Below are 14,689 nucleotides of genomic sequence, written 5' to 3' on the forward strand. Positions count from 1 at the left end.
TAAAGGGAGGGTGAACTGGGTCATGAAACGTGGGAGGGTGAAGGGGGGTCCTGAAAGGGGGGTGGCCTGAAAGAGTTGGGGGACCTTCAGTGACCCCCATAGCTCTCTCCATCAGATTCAGTTGTGAGATCCTGGTCCCCTCTTCCTTAGTCCAAAAAGATCCACCTTCAGTTCTTCACGCAGTCCTGTTGCTTGCATGCTGGCAGCTCCAAAATGGAGGAAGCTCTCCTCAGTAATTTCATTACGAAGTCTTACAACACCAGGTTAAAGTCCAACAGGTTTGTTTCGATGTCACTAGCTTTCGGAGCGCTGCTCCTTCCTCAGGTGAATGAAGAGGTCTGTTCCAGAAACACATATATAGACAAATTCAAAGAATTTCAAAGAAAAAAAAAGAATTGGTACTCTAAATTTATTTTTAAAAAATAATTCTTAAAAAACAGAACCAACTCACAGCTGATGACAGTTAAGACAGAAATATTGGAAAATGACTTTTGCCTCGGTTTTGACCAGGTAGACGATCAAGGTTGATTGAACATCAGCACAAATAGATTTCAAGACATTTAACAAGGGAAGAGGGTATACTAGTAAAGCGTAGAGAGGATACAACCTCAGAACTGGCTGACTGGCATCCACGTAGACTAAAAAACAGGTACGTGAAGATACCATTGAGAGTTTTGTATACAGCTCTGACCCCACACCTCAGGAATAATGTGCTCGCTGAGGATGGGGCATAATACAGATTCACCAGATTAATACTGAAGCTAAATCTGTTAAATTATCGCACCATTTTCAAAGTAAAGTTCGCAACCCGAGGGTCGAGGGCGGGTGTCGGGGGGGTCGCGGAGCGATCAGTCACAGCGTTCCTGATCACAGGAAGAAGAGTTTTGAAAATGTCAGCTGCGACCAGTTTTCAAGAATGCCGGTTCGCATTTGAGCCGAATGTAGCAGTGCTTCGGCCCAGGGGGGGCAGACGGCCTCCTCAGTGCTTTCCACTGTGCCACTTGCCGCCCTTTAAAAAAATTATTTTGAGTGCAATTTTGTATTTATTATCAAAACTTTGCAGAACCACAGATGAACAATAATAGTAACCAAACTGGTAACCACACCAACACAGGTATCACACGCTGCCACCGTGCCTGTCACAGTAGTCCCAGTACTATAATTTCCTACGTTATTTATATTAGTGTATATTATACAGTTTTCAAAAATGTGTTCTTATTGGAATTTTTTACATTTAATAAGAATTATACTCAACTTTACATACATATTTATACCTGCTGCCAGGATTCTACGTTGTTTACAATTCCTTTTGTTTTGTTTGGCGGGGGGGGGGGGGGAGTATGTTCCCCCTTGAGTTCTTGAGGGAGGTTAGGATTGTCCACCTCCCCGGTTTGACACGTGTGGGAGGGATCGGTGCCCAGCTCCTCCTCCCATTTCCATCTGGTGTCATCCAGCGGGGCCCTAAACCTTTCTATGAGTCGTCTGTGGATGTTGCCACATTTGTCGTCCCCTAACCAGTCCAACCCTACCTTATGTCCAGAAATGTGTGTCCGAGTCTCTCGGGGAATGTTTTTGCCACCTTCAGGAGAACGGCATGCAGCTGCAGGTACCTGAGCTCATTTCCTTTCAGGAGTTGGATCCTCTCTGAGAGTCCCTTCAGGGTCACCAGTCTATCTTCCGCATACGCATAAATTCAGGGGACGAAATGAAGGAAAAGGCAACAAAAGCCTGGAAAGACGAACGAAGAAGACGGCGAATACGGGTGACGAAACCCCTGCCACACCCGACCGAGAGGGACCACCAAGCCACGCACCGAGCTCCCCCTCCCTGGCAAGCGGATGGAAGGAATTCCTTACGAAGGAACTCCAGGAACTCAAGGAGTTAAAGTTAATATGAGGGTAACGGTCAAGGTGGTAGAAGCGCTGATCACCATACAGACAGCTCTGGAAAAGGTGGAGAGGCAGTTGGAGACTCATGGGGCAAGCTTAAGGGAACTGGAAAAGGTCTGAATCGACCAGAACGACCGGATCTTTGCACTGGAAATGGAGGTAGCAAGGTTGGTGGCTACTCATGGGACACTAAAGAGAAAGATTGAAGATCAAGAGAACAGATCGCAGCACCAGAACCTACGCATGGTGAGCCTACTGGAGGAACCCCAGGAATATGTGGCTAGGCAACATATTGTGGCGAGGCAGCTTCCCCAAGCCGCCAGAAATAGACAAAGCTTACAGGTCACTCAGGGCAAAGCCAGTGGCGGGGAACAGCCAAGGGCATTGTTACAAAATTACACCAGTACCAAGACCGGCAAAGAATCCCCAACTGAGCCAGACACACCAGGTCCTGCAACTGGGAGGGACACTTGATCAGAATTTATAAGTACGAAGTCTTACAACACCAGGTTAAAGTTCAACAGGTTTGTTTCGATGTCACTAGCTTTCGGAGCGCTGCTCCTTCCTCAGGTGGGTCACCTGAGGAAGGAGCAGCGCTCTGAAAGCTAGTGACATCGAAACAAACCTGTTGGACTTTAACCTGGTGTAAGACTTCGTACTGTGCTCACCCCAGTCCAACGCCGGCATCTCCACATCAGAATTTATAAGGACATTGGGATGGACCTGGCCAAGTGCCAGATGGAATTCAATAGAGCCAAAGCAGCCCTGTACAAAACTGGGGTGAAATTTAGAATGCTGTAGCCAGCCAAGCTCTGGGTCACCTTCCAGGGCAGGGAGCATTACTTCACACCTGCGGCGTGGATGAATTTGTCCATAAACACGGTCTAGGAAGACAGTATCAACTCCATGCTGGTGGAGAAGGCGCCTTGACCAGATGGATTCCTGTTGGATCTCGACAAAAACCTTGTGCCAGCCCTGGTCCCACACTTGCGGGATATGTTCACAGGCTCACTAGTAAGGGGCTCCCTGCTACCAACGCTGGCACAAGCCTCAATATAGGTGATCAAACTGAGTGCGTGTTCTACTGCTCAATGTAGCCGTGAATTTTCGAGCAAAAATCCTGTCTAGGCGGCTGGAGAGCTGTTTACCAGAGATGGTTGCAGAGGACCAAACCTGCTGTGTCAAGTGCAGCCATCCAATGTCGAATAGTCAGCACGGATTTGTGAGGGGTAGGTCTTGCCTTACAAATCTTATTGAATTCTTTGAGGAGGTGACCAAGCATGTGGATGAAGGTAAAGCAGTGGATGTAGTGTACATGGATTTTAGTAAGGCATTTGATAAGGTTCCCCATGGTAGGCTTATGCAGAAAGTAAGGAGGCATGGGATAGTGGGAAATTTGGCCAGTTGGATAACGAACTGGCTAACCGATAGAAGTCAGAGAGTGGTGGTGGATGGCAAATATTCAGCCTGGATCCCAGTTACCAGTGGCGTACCGCAGGGATCAGTTCTGGGTCCTCTGCTGTTTGTGATTTTCATTAATGACTTGGATGAGGGAGTTGAAGGGTGGGTCAGTAAATTTGCAGACGATACGAAGATTGGTGGAGTTGTGGATAGTAAGGAGGGCTGTTGTCGGCTGCAAAGAGACATAGATAGGATGCAGAGCTGGGCTGAGAAGTGGCAGATGGAGTTTAACCCTGAAAAGTGTGAGGTTGTCCATTTTGGAAGGACAAATATGAATGCGGAATACAGGGTTAACGGTCGAGTTCTTGGCAATGTGGAGGAGCAGAGAGATCGTGGGGTCTATGTTCATACATCTTTGAAAGTTGCCACTCAAGTGGATAGAGCTGTGAAGAAGGCCTATGGTGTGCTCGCGTTCATTAACAGAGGGATTGAATTTAAGAGCCGTGAGGTGATGATGCAGCTGTACAAAACTTTGGTAAGGCCACATTTGGAGTACTGTGTACAGTTCTGGTCGCCTCATTTTAGGAAGGATGTGGAAGCTTTGGAAAAGGTGCAAAGGAGATTTACCAGGATGTTGCCTGGAATGGAGAGTAGGTCTTACGAGGAAAGGTTGAGGGTGCTAGGCCTTTTCTCATTAGAACGGAGAAGGATGAGGGGCGACTTGATAGAGGTTTATAAGATGATCAGGGGAATAGATAGAGTAGACAGTCAGAGACTTTTTCCCCGGGTGGAACAAACCATTACAAGGGGACATAAATTTAAGGTGAAAGGTGGAAGATATAGGAGGGATATCAGAGGTAGGTTCTTTACCCAGAGAGTAGTGGGGGCATGGAATGCACTGCCTGTGGAAGTAGTTGAGTCGGAAACATTAGGGACCTTCAAGCAGCTATTGGATAGGTACATGGATTACGGTTAAATGATATAGTGTAGATTTATTTGTTCTCAAGGGCAGCACGGTAGCATTGTGGATAGCACAATTGCTTCACAGCTCCAGGGTCCCAGGTTCGATTCCGGCTTGGGTCACTGTCTGTGCGGAGTCTGCACGTCCTCCCCGTGTCTGCGTGGGTTTCCTCCGGGTGCTCCGGTTTCCTCCCACAATCCAAAGATGTGCGGGTTAGGTGAATTGGCCAATGATAAATTGCCCTTAATGTCCAAATTGCCCTTGGTGTTGGGTGGAGGTGTTGAGTTTGGGTAGGGTGCTCTTTCCAAGAGCCGGTGCAGACTCAAAGGGCAAATGGCCTCCTTCTGCACTGTAAATTCAATGATAATCTATGATTAATCTAGGACAAAGGTTCGGCACAACATCGTGGGCCGAAGGGCCTGTTCTGTGCTGTATTTTCTATGTTCTGTGTTCTATGTGATAATGACCCCATCCAGAGAGAGAACACAAGAGGTGATCATCTCCCTGGACACAGAAAAGGCCTTCGACAGAGTCCAGTCAAAATACCTCATAGAGGTACTGTAGCAGTTTGGGCTTCGGTCAGGATTCACCGTCTGGGTGAAACTTTTATATGATGCTCCCAAGGTGAGCATGCGGACCAACATCACCAGCTCTAAAGGCTTCCAGCTGCAAAGAGGCATAAGGCAGAGATACCCACTGTCCCTGGCAATCAAGCCACTGGCGATTGCCCTCAGAACAGCGAACGGCTGAAGAGGTATCCAGAGAGGTGGCAGAGAGCAGAGTCACATTCCAGCTGATGACCTGTTCCTCTACATCTCGGACCCCCAAGTCAGTACAATAATAATTCAAATAATCTTTATTATTCTCACAAGTACATGGAACATACAGTGCAGAAGGAGTCCATTCGGCCCATTGAGTCTGCACTGACCCACTTAAGCCCTCACTTCCACACTATCTCCACAACCCAATAACCTCACCTAACCTTTTTGGACACTAAGGGACACCCTGCACTATCCTTCCCTGGACTCCCTGAACTATCCCTCCCCGGACACCCTGCACTATCCCTCCCCGGATACCCTGCACTATCCCTCCCCGGACACCCTGCACTATCCCGCCCCGGACACCCTGCACTGTCCCACCCCGGACACCCTCCACTATCCCTCCCCGGACACCCCGCACTATCCCTCCCCGGACACCCTGCACTATCCCTCCCCCCGGACACCCTGCACTATCACACCCCAGACACCCTGCACTATCCCTCCCCCCGGACACCCTGCACTATCCCTCCCCCCGGACACCCTGCACAATCCCTCCCCGGACACCCTGCACTATCCCTCCCCGGACACCCCACACTATCCCTCCCCGGACTCTCTGCACGATACATCCCCGGACACCCTGCACTATCACTCCCCCCGGACACCCTGCACTATCCCTCCCCGGACACCCTGCACTATCCCTCGCCGGACACCCTGCACTATCCCTCCCCGGACTCCCTGCACTATTCCTCCCTCCAGACACCCTGCGCTATCCCTCCCCGGACACCCTGCACTATCCCTCCCCGGACACCCTGCACTATCCCTCCCTGGACTCCCTGCACTATCCATCCCCGGACTCCCTGCACTATCCCTCCCCGGACACCCTGAACTATCCCTCCCCAGACACCCTGCACTATCCCTCCCCGGACACCCTGCACTATCCCTCCCCGGACACCCCGCACTATCCCTCCCCGGACTCTCTGCACGATACATCCCCGGACACCCTGCACTATCACTCCCCCCGGACACCCTGCACTATCCCTCCCCGGACACCCTGCACTATCCCTCCCCGGACTCCCTGCACTATTCCTCCCCCCAGACACCCTGCGCTATCCCTCCCCGGACACCCTGCACTATCCCTCCCCGGACACCCTGCACTATCCCTCCCTGGACTCCCTGCACTATCCATCCCCGGACTCCCTGCACTATCCCTCCCCGGACACCCTGAACTATCCCTCCCCAGACACCCTGCACTATCCCTCCCCGGACACCCTGCACTATTCCTCCCCGGACACCCCGCACTATCCCTCCCCGGACACTCTGCACTATCCTTTCCTGGACTCCCTGCACTATCCATCCCCGGACACCCTGAACTATCCTCGCCAGATACCCTGCAGTATCCCGCCAAGGACACCCTGCATCATCCCTCACCAGACACCCTGCACTATCACACCCCGGACTCCCTGCACTATCCATCCACAGACACCCTGCACTATCCCTCCCCGGACATCCTGCACTATCCCTCCACGGACACCCTGCACTATCCCTCCCTGGACACCCTGCACTATCCCTCCCCGGACACCCTGCACTATCCCACCCTGGACACCCTGCACTATCCCTCCCCGGACACCCTGCACTATCCCTCCCCGGACTCCCTGCACTATCCCTCCCTGGACAACCTGCACTATCCCTCCCCGGGCACCCTGCACTATCCCTCCACGGACTCCCTCACTATCCCACCCCGGACACCCTGCACTATCCCTCCCCCCGGACACCCTGCACTATCCCTCCCCGGACACCCTGCACTATCCCTCCCCAGACACCCTGCACTATCCCTCCCCGGACACCCTGCACTATCCCTCCCCGGACACCCTGCACTATCCCTCCCCGGACACCCTGCACTATCCCTCCCCGGACACCCTGCACTATCCCTCCCCGGACACCCTGCACTATCTCTCCCAGGGCATCCTGCATCATCCCTTCTAAGACACCCTGGACCATTTCTGCTTGGACACCCTGTACCATTTCCTAATAAGACATCCTGCACCGTCCCTTCCCGGAAACAGTGCCCCAACCATTGAATCTGTCTACTCTTCCCATTGCCTCAAGAAGGTAGACAGCATTGTCAGAGACCCTTCACACACAGGCTTAGCCCTCTTCCAAACCCTGCCATCAGGCAAAAGATACAGAAGTCTATAGGCCCGCACCTTCAGACATAGGAACAGCTTCTTCCCCACAGCTACTACACTCCTCAACGACTCTCCCTTGGACTGATCTGTTCCCTGTAAGAACACGATACATGATGCTCTATGCTGCTCTTGCTCATGTATTTGCTTTGTTTGGCTCCTTGTTTTGTACTGTAACCAATCACTATTTATTGATGTGCCCTTTGTCAATGTACTCTGTCGATTGTTCTTTTTTTGTCTACTATGTACGTACTGTGTACATTCCCTTGGTCACAGAAAAATACTTTTCACTGTACTTCGGTACATGTGACAATAAATATCAATCAATCCCTCCCAGGACATCTAGCATCGTATCTCCCCAGACATCATCACCAGTCCTTCCACCTTTTCCCAGTCACTGTTCCACCCTTTCCAATTCCTTGGCAATGCTTCACACAGCTTGCACTGCCACAAGCTGCTATTTCCAGACACTACCTAAAGCGGACAATATAGCAGCAGCTCCCTGTTGATCATGGACAGCACGGTAGCACAGTGGTTAACACTGTTGCTTCACAGCGCCAGGGTCCCAGGTTCGATTCCCGGCTTCGGTCACTGGCTGTGTAGAGACTGCACGTTCTCCCTCTGACTGCGTGGGTTCCCTCCGGGTGCTACGGTTTCCTCCCACAAGTCCCAAAAGACGAGCTGTTAGGTAATTGGAACATTCTGAATTTGCCCTCTGCGTACTCGAACAGGTGCTGGAATGTGGCGACTAGGATCTTTTCACAGTAACGTCATTGCAGTGTTAATGTAAGACTGCTTGTGACAATAAGGATTATTATTATGGATAAGTCTATCTCAACGGGAGCACACCCCTTATATACAGTCGTAAAAGTGAATGTTCTCATTTACTTATTTCATTATTAAATTAATTCGGATAGGGAGCTTAATTCTAGCGAGCTGGACTTTTAATGAGGATGCATGAGATGCTAATACAAAAGGGATTCCCAAGATTGTTCATCGGGAAGTCCCTCCTGCCGTTAAATTCCCATGAATAAAATTCCGACATCGGGAAATGACTTTTGGCTTCAAGCCAAAATAAGATCCCCACCTCCCAGTCGCCAAGCTTCCCACTATTGGCGGGACTGGGAGATTCTCCTCACTGATCCTGAAGACAAACGAGACCGGGATACGAAGCACTGACCTCCCATTCCCATTTCCTGGAATTCCACATCTATTCCCAGCCTCATTCTACCCGGGCTATTTGTTTACAGACACCCTGATCCTAAAGAGAAACAAGACAGGGATATGAAGCCGTGATCAATGCAGTAAGTTTTATTTCTGATTACACCACATTATTCAGACAGCAGTAATACAGGGTCAGGGGTTAGGGGAGTGAAGCAATCAAACAGAGACTGTTTCCCAGTGAGAATGTGGAGAGCTCGGGCTGCTGACAATTCCTCACTGGATCTTCCCTATTTTTATTGCAGACTTTATTTACCATCGATCTTTGCAATTAAGAGTCATCGTATTGGTACCTTTGCAGATGTATCTCATATTTCCTTCGACTACTTTGCGCGACTCCGCAATCACTGAAATGGAGAATGGAGTGAGATATTTAAACAATGAGGAGAACAATTGAGGAACCATGAAGCTGATTTTGTTACTGTTCCTGCGTCTGACTCTGAACCAAACATCAACCTTAACTCTTACCTAAGGAAAAATTGGGAGCTGGAGCAGACGGGGGAGAAATTAGGAATATTATAGAGGGTTTGTTGCAGCAAATTCCCACAAAAATCCGATGAGATTTGACAAATAGCGAGAGTTTCTGGCCCTGTTGGTGGACTCAAGTGATGTTGGTCGACGACACTGGGAGAACTCAATATCCCAGATATTCCCAGTTCCAGGAACAGGTCCTGTTTCATCTAAAACATGAAAGCCCCAACAGTGCAACACCCAGTGCTGGGCTGTATGTACTGGAGTGGGACATCAATCCACAACAGTGCAGCACTCCCACAGTGAACATAGAACATACAGCGCAGAAGGAGGCTATTCGGCCCATTGAGTCTGCACCGACCCACTTAAGCCCTCACTTCCACCCTATCCCTGTAACCCAAAAACCCCTCCGAACCTTTTTTGGTCACTAAGGGCAATTTATCATGGCCAATCCACCTAACCTGCATGTCTTTGGACCGTGGGAGGAAACACGAGCACCCGGAGGAAACCCACGCAGACACGGGGAGAACGTGCAGACTTCGCACAGACAGTGACCCAGCAGGGAATCGAACCTGGGACCCTGATGCTGTGAAGCCACAGTGCTAGCCATTTGTGCTACTGTGCTGCCCATACAGTGCTGGGCTCTATGTTAACATTAACCCACAACCTGTTTACTCAACTCCCAACTGAGACAGAGACTGACCCCCAGGGACTGACAATTAATCATTTCACCCCTTGTCACATCTACTTAATCCATCTCCTCACACCCACATTTCTGAAAGCTGCAGTGTTGATCCAGTTAAATAAACCAGTTGAAACTATTTTACTCTCTTTTCCCGCATGTCATGTAATGTTGACTCCTGTCAGTGGACTGGTTCCACAGTCATTGAATTCATAGAATTTACAGTGCAGAGATATGAACGGGCAGGGAACAGAGGGAAGTAGATCCTTGGAAAATAGGCAACAGGTTTAGATAAAGGATCTGGATTGGTGCAGGCTGGGAGGGCCGAAGGGCCTGTTCCTGTGCTGTAAGTTTCTTTGTTCTTTGTTCTTAGAAGGAGGCCATTCGGCCCATCGAGTCTGCACTGGCTCTTGGAAAGAGCACCCTACTTAAGCCCACTCCTCCACCCTATCCCGGTAACACCAGCTAATCTTTTGGACGCTAAGGGGCAATTTAGCATGGCCAATCCACCTAACCTGCACATCTTTGGATAGCGGGAGGAAACCGGAGCAGCCGGAAGAAACCCACGCAGACACGGGGAGAAAGTGAAAACTCCACACTGACAGTCACCCAAAGCTGGAATTGAACCTGGGACCCTGGAGATGTGAGGCATCAGTGCTAAACACTGTGCCACCGTGCCATCACCTCCAATATCGTTCCTAATCCCCCATTCTTCCCCTGGGAGACTGGACTGTGAGTGTAGGTGGGTGGGGGGAGGGTGTGTGTGGGATGGGGGGGGGGGTGGGGGGAGGGAATGAGCTCCTGATCCAGTCCTCACACACAGTCCACACTCTCACACTCTGTAGCAGTTAGCAGTGATCAGGAACAACAACTTTGAATTCCCCGTCTGTAATACCTGGGTACTGAGGCCAATTACTGAGTCTCCCATCCGGATCAATGCTCCGGCTGAGATCCAATAACTTGACCCCACCCAGTTATTTGTGCTTTCATTGTTGGGTCTGTTTGGATCAGCTGCTAACACCCACCATCCCCACGACCCACTCAGAGAGTGACTAAACTATCAGAGGGTCAATCTGAAGAACTGGTTTACATTAAATTCCCCAATCTGTTTTGTAATATCACAATTTCCATCACTAAACTGATCAAACCATGACATTGAAAAAAAAAGTTTAAAAATTAATCTGAGCAATGGCTGTTGAGAGATCAAAAATATTTTCAGACCTTTATGAAGAATGGTATCACCCGGCTTCGCTCTGGTTGGATTGTGCTGAGTCAGCACCAGAATAACCAGCACAAAGATCAGCCCTTTCATCTTCGGTGGAGTTTGCCTGAGTCAGGGTCAGAATGCTAGTGTTTTGCATCTAATGTCAAGGTGTCTGCTGCTTTTATAATCAGACATGGGGAGTGTCTCTGCTTTCTGGTGACATCATTGGAAAAATACATTTTCCTTTCTGCAGCCTCATCATCAAGTCACACGCATCCCTGTGTTAAGCCATTACCTCAGTACATCAAATTGAAGCGACTATGATGATCAGATGGAAATGGAGTGCAGAGATAGAGAGGTTTGCAGTAAGTGGGAAAGAAATAATGATACAGAGAGAGAAAGCAAGAATAACAAGTGGAGATAGAATGAGAAAGTAGGAATGACACATGGCAAAGAGAGAGTGACACAGGGAAGGCGAGGGATAGGAAATGTAGAAGAAAGAGATAACATTAAGAAAATAGATGAGGAGAGACAGAGAACACAGAGAGGGAGAGTGGTGGAGGAAGTGAAAGATATTGAGGTGGGAAAGACAATCAGAAAGTGGGTAATAGTTGAGATACTGAGATGAGAGGCCTCACTCAATTTCAAGTGATATTCTCTCTTCTGAACTCGCCCACCAGACAAAAAAGTTTGAGTCAATTCTATCTAATGCTTTAACCACCTAGAAAAGCGAGGGAGAGAGAGAAAGAGAGGCAGATAGAGTGATTGTTAATTAACTGGGAGAGACGCAATTAGAAATCACAAGAATCCACAGAATTCGTACAGTGGAGGAGGCCATTCGGTCCATTGAGTCTGCACCGACCCTCCAAAAGAGCACCTATCCCCGTAACCCCACACATTGAGCATGGCCAATTATCTTATCCTGCATATTTTTGTACACTCAGGATCAATTCAGTATGGGCAATCCATGAAAACTGCACATCTTTGGACACTAAGGGACAATTTAGCACGGGCAATCCACGTAAACTGCACATCTTTGGACTGTGAGAGGAAACCGGAGCACCTGAAAGAAACCCACATGAACTCGGGAGAATGTACAAACTCCACACAGACAGTCACCCAAGGCTGGAATTAAGCCCGGGTGTGCACTGGAATGCTGCTTTGGGCTGTAGTGGAGTGCTTAAGTTGCATTTTGGTGCAGAAGCCTGGTGCAGGAGCCAAGATTGGACATGTCATGCCCGCTTGTCCCGTGGGGGGAGGGCGAAGGCGTTGGCTGGGCTAATGGTGGAAATGGGAGGGGTGAATCCTTGGCGGCTTTTGCAACCGAGGGAGCAGGAGTACTCGTTCTCGGCGGTCCATAAGGTGTACTCGTGGGTCGACTTTTTTGTGGTGGTGAAGGCGCTGCTGGCTGGGTTTAAGAGGTCAGAGTATTCGGCGATTGCAGTATCAGATCATGCTCCGCATTGGGTTGATATGGTACTGGAGAAGGGGATAGTCAGAGGCCGGGGTGAAAATTAGATGTCGGACTGTTGGGGGACCGAGTGTTCTGTGATAAAGTTGAAAACGTAATTGAGGAATATGTAGGTTTCAACTGTAAGGTGAGGTGTTGAAGGCGGTGGTGAGGTGATCTCGTTGAAGGCGAGGGTGGACAAAGAGGAGAAGTTGGAACATCAGAACATAATAATGAGATGCTGGAGGTAGACAGGAGGTATGCAGAAGATGGGGACCCAGTGAAGTTGGAAATGAGGAAGGAACTACAGGTGAGTTTTGTCTGACTATCTACTCGGAAGGCGGTGTGCCAATTGAGGCGAGCAAGGGGTGCAGTGTGCGAGTATGGAGAGAAGGCGGGGCAAGGGAAATTGTCCAGGTGTGGGACAGAGCAGGGAAGTTGGTGGTACCTCCAGATCAGGTTAACAAGGTCTTTGATGAATTCTATGAGAGGTTGTACAGGTCAGAGCCACCTGGGGGAGATCGGGAGATGCCGGAATTTCTAGATGGGTTGGAGTACCCAAGGTTAGGGGATGGGTGCAGGGCTACATTAGAAGGGGCGACAGCGGAGCAGGAGATAAAAGATGCGATTGGGAGGATGCAGTCGGGGAAGGTAGCAGGTTCGGATGGGTTTCCGGTGGAATATTATAAAACATTTAAGGATAAGCTGGTGCCCCTGATGGTGGGGATGTTTGAGGAGGTGATAGGGAAGGGGGTGTTATCACAAACGTTGGGGCAGGCATCGATTTCCCTGTTGCTTAAAAAATGTAAGGATCCGATGGAGGCCCGTATCACTTCTAAACGTGGACACAAAGGTAATGGCAAATACTGGAGGAGTGCCTCTCAAAGTTGATTGATGTGTTGGGTTTTCTGGATCACATACAGGTCACCAACACTTATGCAACACTATTTTATTAAAAAGTTAACTATTTAAACATAGTTGAACTGTGGGTAAATACGATACCAGCTTTAACTAAAGACCTTTGCCTTGTCCTAACCAGTTGATGCACTCAGCACATGGTGAATGTCTGTGTTGCAGGCTGTGAGCTCTGTGCTCCGAGCTGGCTGCTACTCGAATCAGCGGGAACTCTGATGATCCCTGTCTTTATAGTGTGTGCGCTCTCACTGGTGATTGGCTGTGGTGTTGTGTATGTTGATTGGTCCCACTGTGTGTCCATCAGTGTGTGTCTGCACCATGACATACTGGTGTGTATTATGACATCCCCCTTTTATATAAAAAAATGTGCCTGCGTGACAATAAATAGTGTGTGGTGAATGTTCCTGACTACGTGTGTGTGAAATATTTACAGGACTATGTACATAAAACTAAGTTATTTACATGGGAAGGTGCCTGGTGCAGAAAAAATCAGTGTGCACACAAATAATGAGATGAACACTATATACAAACCACTTGAACGATTAAACGGAAGAACAGAACAGACCAGAGAGTCTATTAGTGCAAGGTTCACAAATCAAGTCTCTGAGGTGGGCGACAAATTCTGGTTGACCGCCTCAAGGGTGGGTCCCGAGCCACCAGCTGAGGAGCGGGCTGGACTGCGTCAGAGTGAGGAGGATGCAGAGTAACCGGAATCTCTGCATAGTTCAGGTCAGGGACAACAGGAGGGCGTGGCACTGGCGGAGGATCACGTAGCGAGTGCGGAACGAGATGAAGGGCACGCCGATTACAGCGCAGAATGGAACCATCCGGTAGACGAACCAGGAACGAGCAGGGAGCCACCTGCCGAAGAACCACAGCAGTTGCAGACCAGCCACCATCCGGAAGATGGATGCGGATGTTGTCATCTGGAGCCAGAGCAGGGAGATCAGCTGCACGGGCGTCATGAGCCGCCTTGTGCTGTGCACGAGACAGTTGCATTTGTTGAAGGACCGGAACGTGGTCGAGGTCTGGGACGTGAATGGACAGCACCGTCGTCCTCAGGGTGCGACCCATGAGCAGCTGGGCTGGCGACAGGCCAGTGGGCAGTGGGGCTGAGTGATAGGCCAGCAGGGCGAGGTAGAAGTCGGATCCCGCATCGGCAGCCTTGCAGAGGAGCCGTTTGACTATGTGGACGCCCTTCTCCGCTTTGCCATTGGATTGGGGGGTACAGGGGACTGGATGTCACATGCACAAAGCTGTACCTCCTGGCAAAGTTGGACCATTCCTGGCTTGCGAAGCAGGGGCCATTGTCCGACATCACAGTGAGTGGGATGCGTGACGAGCAAAGGTGTCCTTACAGGCACAGATGACTGCAGACGATGTGATGTCGTGCAAATGTACCACCTCCGAGTAGTTTGAAAAATAGTCTACAATCAGAACATAGTCCCTGCCCAGCGCGTGGAACAGGTCGATGCAGACCTTGGACCAAGGGGACGTGACCAACTCATGGGGCTGTAGGGTCTCACGTGGTTGGGCCAGCTGGAACCGCTGACA

General features: G+C 49.9%; 1 protein-coding gene across 1 annotated transcript in view; it reads left to right on the forward strand.

Moving 5' to 3' along the window:
* Positions 1 to 2,499: 2,499 nt before the first annotated feature.
* LOC140389068 (uncharacterized) overlaps positions 2,500 to 14,689 on the forward strand; it is a 96,814-nt gene continuing 84,624 nt past the window's right edge. The window contains exon 1 of the mRNA XM_072473228.1: positions 2,500 to 3,118. The gene's annotated coding sequence lies outside the window, so the exon portion shown is untranslated. The remainder of the gene's footprint in view (positions 3,119 to 14,689) is intronic.

Source organism: Scyliorhinus torazame, chromosome 14 (assembly GCF_047496885.1).
Source record: "Scyliorhinus torazame isolate Kashiwa2021f chromosome 14, sScyTor2.1, whole genome shotgun sequence".
Classification (NCBI taxonomy): domain Eukaryota; kingdom Metazoa; phylum Chordata; class Chondrichthyes; order Carcharhiniformes; family Scyliorhinidae; genus Scyliorhinus; species Scyliorhinus torazame.